This window comes from Genypterus blacodes, unplaced genomic scaffold (assembly GCF_046128005.1).
Source record: "Genypterus blacodes isolate CSIRO-AG114 ecotype Tasmania unplaced genomic scaffold, CSIRO-AGI_Gbla_v1 ptg000052l_1, whole genome shotgun sequence".
Lineage (NCBI taxonomy): Eukaryota > Metazoa > Chordata > Actinopteri > Ophidiiformes > Ophidiidae > Genypterus > Genypterus blacodes.
In genome coordinates, this window is record NW_027466864.1 from 792,197 (window position 1) to 804,475 (window position 12,279).

Sequence of the window (12,279 nt, forward strand, 5' to 3'; positions counted from 1 at the left end):
CTGTCTCCCTGTGCAGGCCTCAGCACCCTTGTTCAGACCTAATCTGTCTGTCTGTCAGTGCCTGGTAATTGGAGCTGTTTAGGGGGTCATTCAGCCCAGGTGGGCGGGCTAGGGGAGTGTGTTTGTGTGTGTGTGTGTCTGCGTGTGTGTGCATATGTGCGCTCCGAGACAGGAATGCGTGTCGGACCAGGAACCACCGCTTCCCACGGCTGTGCCACCCATGAGCCATGGATGACAAGCATACTGATGGGTGGACGTCATATTAAGAATCTTACAGGTGCACTGAAACATTATTCCATTATTCAGCCGTTTCCTCCAGCAATATTAAATTGTCCTTTATTACTTAATATGTCTTGAACCGTTGCCTGGTTCCCCTTTAATGAAATATGCTGAATATTTTCATAAAGCTTAATTGAATTTGATGTGGTGTAACTGAAACGCAATAACACATTTTCCACTTCTCTTGTTGTTCAATAAATATATAATACAGTCAGTATTAAAACTTTCAAACCAGGTCAAGTGATTTTCTAGTAAATCCGGCCTGTCAGGTTTATCGCCACGGAGATCGGAGGATATTTATATCAACTCATTCCTGGGTTTTTGAGCCTCCTTTGCTTGTTTTTGTCTCGAAAACCTGCGTTGTGTTGGAATCGCAGATGGTGAAGCCTGATATCACAGCACACACATGCAGCTGCTGAGTTTCAGGAAAGTCTCTCCGCACGATCGCATGCCTCAGTTGAATCTAATTACATTGATAAGGTACATACATATACCAGAGAAGCATTCACCAAGGAAGTTACATTCTCCTCGGAAACCAAGAAGAAGACAGCGGAAATCAACAACAGACTGAGAAAATCACTTCCATGGCCTGGGACTCCATTTACATTACTGACTGCATTCTTAATTTGTAAATGACTCTATTCAGTATTATATGAATATCATCTTTGATATATTGTTTCAAATTGTTATCTTCACTGCTGAATGGAGGTGAAATCCGGTGTTGCTCGACAGATCTGGTGCTCAGAGGAGAAAGCTGGGTGCTTACTGAGCCGCTTCAAAACAATAGGAGTTTGTTGTTCTGCTGTCTCTCTGTCGGTCGGTCAGTCTGTCTGTCTGTCTGTCTGTCTGTCTGAGCGAGGGTGAGCAGCAGGGTCAGGCCAAGCCACCCATACTCTGCTGGAAAGAAATGATCATTTATCACCTGGTGATTCACTGGGATAGTGTTACCAGAGGGAGGGCGGAAAGCTCAAAAGTGGGGAGGAAGAGAAGAAGAAGAGTATATACATGACATTTTCTTCTTCCTAATGCCTATTTAGCATTAACGTCAACAAGATACACACAATACAGATAGGGTTAGGCACAGATACATTCAGACCACAGCGATGCTTACATACATACAGGGCCAGCTTTCAAACTGCACCCCATCACAACATCTACATGTGCAAAGCCTAACAATTAATATTTCATAATGTCTGTCAGCTTCATAATCCCCATAAAAAAATGGAATTTAGAATAAATGTCAAATCTGCTGTTCTGCACGCTGGAAACTGTACAGGCCTCTCAACCATAAAACCTCCACTCTGACTGTCGAAAGGTACAGAAGCAACGCACGCAGCTCCTGCTCGGAAGAACGCACAGTAATAATTTCTCCGAAACAACTACTGGGAAAAGGTCAGGATGGAAACAGTGTCGGAGCGTCTCTGGAGCATCTATTTCAGCAGCAATGACAACAGCTGTTAATTGGGAGCAGATAACATCTGTTCATGGGGAAATTAGGACCAAACCCCAGGCCTGCTTACTCATGACAGCCAACCTGCCTCTCTCTCTCTCTCTCTCTCTCTCTCTCTCTCTCTCTCTCTCTCTCTGGGTGTGTGTGTGTGTGTCAAAATTGAAGAGAGAGTTTTGTGTGTTTGGGCTTGCAAGAGAAGAAAGAGAGAGAGAGAGAGTATGTGTATGAATGTCTACCTTTGGACACACACCTCTTTCTCTCTCTATCTGTGTGTGTGTGTGTGTGTGTGTGTGTGTGTGTGTGTGTGTGTGTGTGTGTGTGTGTGTCATGCAGGGCCATCCTCTGAAGTACCATGCTGACAGTAACTAAATCCCTGTCAGTGTGTCTGGCCGACAGACAGATCAGTGAGGGCTGCCTGTCAGGAGCAGTGACCCTGCTCTCCCAGGCTCTTTAGCTGTGCATCCACCATGGAGACTGGAGGTCAGGGACAGAGGTGGGGGCTTTGAAATGTGTGTGGGGGGGGGGGGGGGAGTGCTAATAAAGAAGCATGTGATGGTAGGGGGCTGAAAAGATACGTTTCACTGTTCCAGGTAAGAATTTGATGTGAGGGAGAAAGTGTGTGTGTGTGTCTTTTCCCTGTGATTTGTCACGTTTCTAAAAATCAAGCTGTTCAGGTCCGACTTGTTTAATTTGCAGCTTCTCTGACATCGTTTCCCTCTTCCCACAAATTCTGCTCTACCTGCAGTTCTTTGCAGAGTCAGTAGATAGTCGCTTGTAGATCAAAGGCTCCTCCAAATATGACTTCCATAAATGTTAGGGGATCTTTTGCAGCCGTTAGTCTTCTACAATCTGCCATGCGTTGGGCATTCAGGTGGTCCTCATCAAATGTCAGAAATGAATCACATGAACGGGACCACTGAAAAAGCCGCTGCAAACGTATGAATAATGAAACCCAGACACACACTCTCTTGTTTGTCCGTGGACATGTTGTTAATCACAGACTGTTAAAGATAAATGGAAGTAATAAGGATTCAATTACTATTATTGTCCGCCGAGTATTAAAATCAAATGTGACAACTGGAAATGAAAACTCGATATCATGCAACTTGTAAACACTGATTTATTTCCATCTGATTTATATTTCTAGGAGTATTCTATGATAATGCATCGTCAATTAATTGTCACTGAATTCCTCCAAGTTATATACACCAGGAAATGAAGGTTTATTGTTGATTTATACGTTTTGGTGAAAGAGAAGGATTTGTACATTTGTGTGGAGGATGGAGGACACTACTGAATGTACAGTGTGTGTGTGTGTGTGTGTGTGTGTGTGTGTGTGTGTGTGTGTGTGTGTGTGTGTGTGTGTGCGTGTGCGTGTGTATGTAGGGTGGGGCAGAGATAAGTGAAACAGCACAAACCTCAAACTATCTTGCTCTTCATCTCATCTCTGTATCTAATTTTGAAAATTGGCAGCTCATTGGCTGCATGTATTTATTGGATACAGTGGCAATACTGGCTCAGTTTAATTACGGATGTGGCTTGCACAATATTTCACCACTGCAAAAAGCCAGCAGACATTATGGCTTATTTAGATGTTTTCTAATCAGGACAATTCCGCGACTGCTCAGATCCTATTTCTAAATCTTTGTCTAAACCTTTTGTCTGTGATTGTTTTCTCTCTCCTCGTGCTTCCTTTCCGTCTCTGTTTCTCAACCCATCTGTTTTGTAACGGGATCTCTGCATCGTTATGAGTTATAGAAAACAGTTGCGGTGGCTTTTCCAGCTATGTGACTGTTTATCTCCCTCATACACCACAGTGGGATCATGTTATGTGGATAAAAGACTATCAGGACAATAGACTTGGCTTCACTTTCACATTTCCTTTTCCCAAATCCATAGTCTGGCCAGTTCATCTCTACTCAATAACCCTCATGTATAAATGTCGCAAAGTTAAAATATGATTCATAATGTTTAGGTCTAATATGAAACAGTCCAAGTTTTTGAAGTGAAGGTTTTGCCGTATTTCTTTGCCCAAAGGGTGATTTGCTTACATTCTACAGCTCGTCAAAGCTGCGTACGGTTCAGCTCAATTAAACAGCCTGACTGGACATTATGTAAATTAATATTCTCAGTGTCTCGTTTGATCAATCTGTACTGTATTCATCATATGTGACTGGTGGATTTCCTAGGATTTTAAAAGAGAATCTTGTTTAAATTAAAAAAACATGTAGTATTATATACATGGTCTTTCTCACAGATTGACCAGCTTCAAAGACAGACAAGTGAAATTGAGTTCCCTTGTCTTGGAGGACACTATTCAGCGTGGGAAGACAACTGGTCTGCAAAGTCAATGAAAGCGACCTTAGGACACAGTATGACAGGGTTACTTTGTGTCAGTCACTCAAGATCGGAACACAAAAGCCCTCAAAAGGTCACATTTTAAATCTCCATCATTAAGATTTGGCTTTAATTGTTAAACTTGTCATCCTCAAGACCAACAACAAGTAACCAGCACAGTGTACTCTAAAGACACACTGATATAAGGTTTATTCTTTGTGAGGGAATCATGTTTTAACACGTGTTACAAACATCCCATTGTGTTTCCTTGGCTATTATATCCAAAATGTGGTTGTGTGTGAAATGTGACCCGAACAGAAGCCACAGGTATCAACTCATAAACCCGAGACCTTCAGCAATTGGACATACCAACCATAACACTGACTATTGAACACAATGTTGATCTAATCAGGCCCTGGGTTAGGAGCCCTGGAACGCTCTATTTGCCGAAGGTTTCAGTGGAGAACCTTTACGTCAAACATCTCTTTCTATCATACTAGTATAGCTAAGTTACTACCACAGGGATTTCTTTGGCACTAAGCCACTTTTTTCTTATTCTTTTTTTCAGTTTTTGTGTGTTAACATAATTGAATTATTTGCTTAGTCTTCAGCCTTGTAATTACCTCTGCCCACTGTTTAACCATGCATCACTGTGCACAGCCTCCTCCACAACTATTACTTCTTCTTTCAAGCTATTTAATCATTTTCAGGGCTGTGGGGGGGCTGGAGTCCATCCCAGTCTATGTGCACCAGGCAGGTTGCCAGGCTGACAAACACAGACAGACACACATTCATGCCTACTGGCAATTTAACACACACAGACACGGCACTGATCCACTTGACTGGCATGTCTTTGTAATGCCGTAGATAAGAGGAGGAAACCAAAGTTAAGTCCATATGGAAAGTGTGTATTTCTTATTTTCAAATACAGTAACTCCAGGCCTCCTGAGTGAAGCACCATGGGTGATCCTTCAGAGCCTGTCAAGTCTCTTAGGCCTCAGAGCGAGCAGTATATCCTGGCTCGGCCCGGCCCGGCTTAGACCAGACCGGGTTTTAAATTCCGCGGGTGCTGAGTATTAGGTTACGAGTGTGTAGCCAGGGGAAGTAAATACCATCTTTATTGCTGCTCATCCATTTGGTTTATGCCTTATTAAATTATAAAGTAGACAAGACCACAACAGGTATGTCTGACATCTCTCCTCCCATGTAACTTTTTGTCGTTATTTTCTTTCGGGGATGGAAAGTGTGTGTCAGTGTGGCCTGCAAATCTGAAATGAAAACTAAGGTGAAAATGGAAAAGCACATATCAAAACATAAAGCAACGCTTCAGTGGCTTTGGCATCCTCTTCCTCTTCATGCCACTGATAAGAGGAAGATGAGATAGATACACGTAGCTGCCAGTCCCACATGGTATGAAATAGTGTAGATAGTGTAGTATTCAAATGGATACTCACACAAATGTACAGTAAAAGCACACACACAGGTACACACAGTAAAAAGGAGCCAGGAGTTACAACTTAATGAGTCATTTCATTGTTTTACACACATTGTCTTTCATATGTCATCCAGTTGCACACGTACGACTTTAGCAATCTATCCCGCACCATACATCTTGCTCTTGTACAAACATATTGTACTGTGTATAATACACTATATACATTAGTTAAATGAACGTGTACACCAAATCAAACAAAAAATCATGGGCAGAAAAAGGAAAGGTCAGGTTCCCTCCACATGCACAGAGGGTCTGACCCCGATATATCAATGTTGTAATTAAAGCTACATTTCATGTCTCGGTGGCTTTCCCCATAATATTTACTCTCCTGTTGCTGCAGTTCAAGAGAATTCCCCTCAGTACGGGATACAGCGGGGAGGAGAATTCAAATAAACATCTACTCAGAGGTAACAGGTTTAAGATGTCGCAGTCAGACAGTCATCCATCTTGTAGTTTGAGGCCTGTGTCACCTGCAGTACAAGGGAGAGCCCGGAGAGTGTGTGTGTGTGTGTGTGAGTGAGCGCGGGTTCATACACATGCTCAAGACTTGGCGTGTTTTACTGCGTGGATACATCAGCAAAATGGCTTCCTCCTCCGACATCCCTCAAGAGATCAAACATGGAAATGATTAAGCCGACAGTAAATAAAGTGGAAATGAAACAATAAACAGTGAGCAGCGTTGAGACAGATGGAGCAGACGTAGATCAGAGCTCGTTGTTTGATGTCTGATTTCAACCACTGCCTGTCAACAGTGTGCTAAACAGACAGTACACTGGATACTCACTGCAGTTTCAGCTACTGGAGCCTCGCAGGGCGGAATTCTGTATCATCCCAATTGAAACGGTTCTGATTTAGTTACTTACCTGCTTAAACCAGCTCCACAGGGGGTGTGTGAGCCTAAATCTGAAGGTGTGTTGTGTATTTTTCAGGGACAGTTACTAAATGATGGACATGCTTGTTACTAAACTATTGAAAAGTTCCTTCAATTCAGTTTGATTCTTATGGTAAACTTGAATATTGATAGGAGTCAAGGATGTAGATGTTACATTCTATTAAGTAAGGATTAAATAAAGAATAAATGGTGGAACTATCCTCCACAAATATGAAATGTGCCCCTCAGCTCTCACTTATTTAAGTGTAACTGTTAAAGATTGTTTGGCTCGTCTGCTTTGTTCAGGGATTTCCAGTACATATCTAGAGGGAATGATGAAGACCAGTCAGACGATAAAATTCTTGACAAATATGCAGAAGGTGTTTTTCGATTCACTTCAGGTTGTTTTGTCTCGACCTCTTCGGTTTGTTACAAAGATACTGCAGGTTCCCAGATGGACTTTGAGAGTCGAATGCTTTGGCCAACTTTTCATGAGCGTCCCTTCGTTTTGAATTATCACATCGATTTAAACGCTGCAGATCCACCTGGCATGCCAGACAGCATTGTTTTTTATGACCTGTGAGCAGACAGACGGACTGTGCTGGAGAATAAACACAGGCAGCGTCTTCCCCCAGAGGATTTAACCTCTCAGTTTCTATTTGTTTGCTTTCGTACTAACTTTTAGTCTTTTTAGCTTGCCTTTGCTTCACATTTGTGGCTTGTTCTGTGCTCTACCTGACTTCTACTTTGCTTTAACATGGCGGAAGAAATGATTAGACTGCACGAGTGAATAACGTGAATGACTTGAAAACATCATGATGAGGAGGGAGGGGGAAAAAGATCGAGAGAGAGAGACAGACAGAGAGAGAGAGAGCAACAGGGAAATGCAATTAACTACACTAACCCCTCTCTCTCTCTTCCTCTCTCTCTCTCTCTCTCTCTCCTCCTGAGTAGGTAAATGTGGATTTATGGAGCGTTGACCCGCACGCTTTCCAGATCAAACGCTCTTTTGGGCCTGCCCCTGCTGTAAGGTACTGCAGTGCTCTGAAGGCTGCCATATGCAACACAACAGTTAAACATGGCACTCAAAACAGCTTAGATGAGCCGTAGACAAACACACAAAAACGGAGCGATTTCGCTGCACTGACCGCAGATTGTGGCGATAATAGCAGCCACATGTTCCAGAACCTGTTTTACTGTAAATACACACACACACACCCACACACACACACACACACGCAGTACACACATGCGAGAGTAGCCTGAAGAAGATCCATGGAAGACGTCTTTCTCTCTCCATCTTTAACCTTTTTAAAGCTCATCTTCATCCCTTTTCCATCTTCTTCTCTACACTGATTTGATCCTATGATGTCAGTGGCGATCCTGCATGGTTATGTAACTCCAGGTCCAGATAAGATCAGAGGCCAGTTCAAGTGCCAAGAGCTTTAGCGCTCACATTACAGGACCTAGGGTCCTCAGTGACAAAGTGCTCAAACATGAGTATCAGCAATTAATATGTTATGTAATTCATACATTCAAAGTGGATGGATTTCCATGGATGAACAGGTTATGCACGTCACACCAGACCATGGCCTTGGCATACCTCTGCCAAGGCCGAACAAGCCTAGATTTTCTACTACAACACCCAGGGACCAGCTTACTACTGTCTACCAACATCAACGGAACACATAAAGGAAACCTATACTGGCTTACCAACCATTGATGACCGGGCGTGTACCTGCTCTCCTCCAGTGCCTGCCCATCCCATCTGTTCTGTTAATGTACACACATTGGGAATTTGTATGTTTGGCAAAAATGACTGCAGGCTGAGTGTATGAGAAAAATGCAGCATATGGGAGATTCCTTCACCAGTGACTGATGAGTCCATTCATGATGAGCTGGAGAAAAAGCAACAAACTAAAAACTCTATCTGAGCAATATGGCACCGCTACGTGTGTGTGTGTGTGTGTGTGTGTGTGTGTGTGTGTGTGTGTGTGTGTATGAGGGAGAAAGGTATCAATAATTCCCATCAATCATCCACTTCCTGCCTCAGTCAGCAGCTGGTATGTAGGAGAGCTGTGAGAATCATTAATTACATATACACACACAGACACACGCACTCGCACTACATCATTACTGTCAACAGCTGCTGAGCAGGCCCTGCCAGTGCCCAAATAACATCATTATCACGAGTATTCTTCAACAACGTGCCCCCTTTCAGTCCCCCCGGCCCTTTGCTCCAGAAGGAACCACGTCTAAGACCACCCCCTCCCCACAACCGGCCCAAAACCGCACCACGGGCCCCTCAACACCCGCCTGCTCTTCACACTACTGAGGTGGCCTTTGACCCCGGGGGACGTGTCAGAGAGAAGTCAGGGTGAGTGCCTGTCAGTGGACGGTGGCTTTGGGGGTGGAGGGGGGGGGGGAGGGATTAATGAGTGAGAAGTGTGTGTGAATGTGTGTTTATGGGACCGGGTGGATTGTTTTTTGCACGTGTTTATGAGTACATACATGGTGACGCGAATGAGTCTGTGTGTCTGTGCGTGTGTAACTGTACTGTACGTATATGTAGTGTGTGTGTTAGCATGGGTCTGTGTGTGTGTGTGTGTATAAGGGGCGGGGGGGGGGTCTCTCCTCATTTAGGGGTGAAAGTGTGTGACCTGCTCGTTTATCACCTTGACAAAGTGTAAAAGTCAGTTAGAGATAGAATTTGCTCTCAGCTCATAAATCAACACAGGACTGGCCCTTCAAACACACACACACACACACACACACACACACACACACACACACACACACACACACACACACACACACACACATACACCCACACACACACACACACACACACACACACACACACACACCATTCAGTTCCAAGTTACCTTACATGGCTTCCTCCCCCTCTGTCCTCCCCCTTTTTTTTCTAAATTGATGTGCTTTGGTATATGCTTTTTCATTTGCCTACATTCCCCATTTATAGGCTGGTAGTTTTGCAATTATGTTTAAAGGTCAGAATTACTAAAAGGTCCTTGAAGAAGATTGAACTGAATGCAAGTTGATGCACCTAATTACTAAGATAAACAGGGAGATGTCAAGACATTTTGTGGCCTGTGATCAAAATAGCACAATCTGAATCAGAGACTTGTAGCTAATGTGCTTTGATCTTTAATTACCTGACATTTGGAGGCAGTGAGTTGGTATTATTATCAATTAGAACAGAATTTATCTCGTGCCTTTCACTGTGTTTGCCGTACAAGCTGTTCAAAAGGAAAACCGTGTGCTGATGTTACTTTCACGACCAAGAGCTCAACGACCCTGCAGCTCGCAAAAACAGGCCTGAGCGCACGCAACAACAGACAGACACGCAACTATCACAACAAGCATCACCTTGTCACAGACTTCCCCCAAACAAACACACACACACACACACACACACACACACACACACACACACACACACACACACACACACACATACGCATACCGCCGGACACACACACAACGCAGCGGAGCCCCTACTTCAGCTGACGGAAGAGCCAGTGGAGGATGTGGCAGGTCAAAAAGATTAGCGCCGCTCCCTGATGTGTGAGGTGTTGGAGTAGTAAGCTTGAAGACAGAGAGAGAGAGAGAGAGAGAGAGAGAGAGAGAGAGAGAGAGAGAGAGAGAGAGAGAGAGGGAAGGAAGCTGGGTGTACAAACCACCATCAGGAACAAAAAAGAGGCAGTACGCAGTTACTTTCTGTTGCAACCCTCCCAGCTTCAACACTTATAATCTCTCCCTCTCGATACAGACTGGATGAAGTGGTCTGAAGCTGTTGTGGCTGGTGACCGGGGGGCTCCGGTGCTCCAGGGCGATCAGGCAAGGTCAAGAGTCCAGTCTGATAGTGCAGCTCTGACCCCTCTGACTGTTATTGCCGGTAGGAGATAAAAGGTTATTTGTGACACTGAGCTCATCTTTTCCAAAAGGACGAGATTCCTCACTCACGAGCAATGTAGAGGGTCAAGTTTGCCATGGACGAAGGACTAGGACACAGTTGTTGGGCATTGGTGGGAACTGGAACACGCGGATGTCGTATCATCCCAAACATGCTCAATGGGGGACAGGTCTGGCAAGGATACAGGCCATGGAAGAACTGGGACACTTTCTGCTTCGAGGGATTGTGTACAGATCCTTGCAGCGTGGGGTTGTTTGGGTTGTTGCTGTTGCTGTTTTTGTACATTTGGTTATAGTAGACTTATTCAGCCGTGAAATACAGCGCACTTTGAAGAATAGGCCACACCCACTGAACTTGTTCCAGCCATTGCACATGTAAAATCAAACATTACAGAAGGAGATGTGGGGTTTTTGGGAGAGTACGAAGACGCTCCATTGAAACAGAATAAGTAATCACCCATTTCCTGATACAAAAGGATTTCCACTGAACTACAGCACACATCTGTTATTTTGACAATAAGTAGCTTGCTAAATCCCTGCAGCAGATGAGGTAGACCGTATCTTGATCAAATCTGTCTAAATGTTATTCTGTACCATGCCTCTCACACTCAAGTCTGTCAAATCACAAACCACCAGTGTTATTTACCAGATCAAAGTATGCTGCTACGGTGCTTTGTGGTGGTACCCAAGACTGACGTCAGCTTTGGTGAGGGATGTGAATGCGGCCATTTATGGCTCTTAGCTATCCCACTTCCAGATAATTACAGTTCATGGTAGTAGACACTAAACCAGAGAGCCAAACCCACCAGCAGGCTTCGCTTTTGAAGGAATAAGCCAAAGATGGACACAAGAAAGAGGATGAAAGTGCTTAATATAACTAAAAGCCTCAAATGGAGGAGAACATCTAAGGTGAATGGTCTCAGCATGGAGTGATTTTGCACTTTCAGACTCCAAGGCCAATCTTCATCTTCTCTTTTATCCTCCCCTTGGCTGTAATTGAACCAAATATAACACTATACAATCTCCTTTCATACCGTCTTTTTACCGCTAAATAAACTCCACCTCTGCTAATAAGTGACCAGTGACCAGACGTATTTAACATCCATGCTGCATGCTGTTCTTTCTTCTTATGTCTTTTATGAGTACTGAGTGGGCAATAGTGATGTCCAGTTCAGTAATATCAAGTAAATGGACCTCAACTGTCTCTGAAGGTGAACAGACACTGAGGTGTTGATCTGACCCAGCTGCTAATCGACTCCACATTATCCCGGCCCCACTGTAGAGGCTCTCCATCACACAACTATCCTCCAGTACATCAGCAGGACATGCGTGCTGCAGAGAACTCATCTTTTATCAGATTGTGGGGGCTGGAGGCTTTTAAAGGGTTTTTAGGGTCTTAGGGTGGAGAGCGAGAGAGGCTTTAACAAAGATAGAACTGATAATGACACTGATACTTTGTTTTACATCAACCAAACAGTGTCACTTTCCTGGTGAGTTGGTGAGAAAGCAGAAAGCTCAGTATGTGTGTGTGTGTGTGTATGTGTGTCTGTGTGTGTGTGTGTGTGTGTGTGTGTGTGTGTGTTAGAGAGACAGATAAGTGTTTTTTGACGTCCAGATGTGTGGTCGCCCAACAGCGGCTCTGTTACAGGAAAAGTGATGATTCACTGGGAATCCTTCCTCAGTGAATCCTCTGCTTGTTTAGAAAGCTCCTGGTTCATTTAGACATGATGGTACATGTATGACTATCTTCTCCAGTATACGTTTTTATTGGGTTCCAGTCATCTTTAATTGAACCGTCATACTGTTTTTATTGCACTTAGTTAAGAGCTTCTCTGCGCTCTGCTGTGTTGTGTTGTTTCATTAAAATAATGCTATGATATGTAGTTAAAATTAATTTGACTGGGGTGCATT